The sequence below is a fragment of the Otolemur garnettii genome, unplaced genomic scaffold, assembly GCF_000181295.1.
Source record: "Otolemur garnettii isolate 467f Iridium unplaced genomic scaffold, OtoGar3 scaffold00043, whole genome shotgun sequence".
Taxonomy (NCBI): domain Eukaryota; kingdom Metazoa; phylum Chordata; class Mammalia; order Primates; family Galagidae; genus Otolemur; species Otolemur garnettii.
In genome coordinates, this window is record NW_003852438.1 from 3176578 (window position 1) to 3177442 (window position 865).

The 865-nt window shown below is 49.6% G+C and overlaps 1 protein-coding gene across 1 annotated transcript in view; it reads left to right on the forward strand.

Annotated features, from left to right (window-relative positions):
- Positions 1–865, forward strand: part of GTF2F2 (general transcription factor IIF subunit 2) — a 159419-nt gene that overhangs the window by 9529 nt on the left and 149025 nt on the right. The gene's annotated exons all lie outside the window — the stretch shown is intronic.

The following is an 865-nucleotide window of genomic DNA, read 5'->3' on the forward strand; positions in this document are numbered from 1 at the left end:
CTTAGCCGGTTGAGCTGTAGGCGCCGAGCCTCATCAGCCATCTTTAAGAAATCATGGGAGATTAAGTGCAGTTACTCACTCACACCTGTAACCCCAGCACTTTGGGAGGCTGAAGCGGGAGGATAGCTTGAGGCTGGGAGTCTGAGACCAGCTTGGGCAACATAGAGAGACTGTCTCTGCAAAGAAATAAGAAAAATTAGCAGGGTTTGGTGGCATGCATGTGTAGTCTCAGCTGCTTGTGAGGTTGAGGCAGGAGGATCTCTTGAGCTCAGAAGTTTGAGGCTGCCATGAACTATGATGGTGCTACTGTACTCCAGTTTAGGTAACCGTTTTGTTTGTTTGTTTGTTTTTGTTTTTTCTTTTTGGCTGGGGCTGGGTTTGAACCCACCACCTCTGGCATATGGGGCCGGCACCCTACTCCTTTGAGCCACAGGCGCCGCCCTCCAGTTTGGGTAACAGAGTGAGACCTTGTCTCTTAAAAAAGAAAAAGAGGAAAAAGAAAACATGGGTCAGTTGTGCCTGCCACAGATTGGATTCTCCGGGCAGCTGATTCTGAGACAGAGATTAGCATGCAGGGGGTTGTTACCGAGTGCTGCTGGGATTAGCACCTATGGAAGGAAAAGGATTTAAACAGGATTGGAGAGACGGTATGCTGTAGTCTCGGGGAAAGCCGAGGATGATTCCACAAGGAGCCCTCCAGAGTTGTCCTAATTTAGGATGAAGTATTTATGCTGTGACAACCAATCATTGGATGTTGTTTGCCCCAGGAAGAGGGTGTGACCTTTCCTCAGGGAAGGCAGTTTCAGCTGAGGGCTAATAGCTGAGGGCTCTCTGCTGGCCACATTCCCAGCAGCTGGGGGAGTAT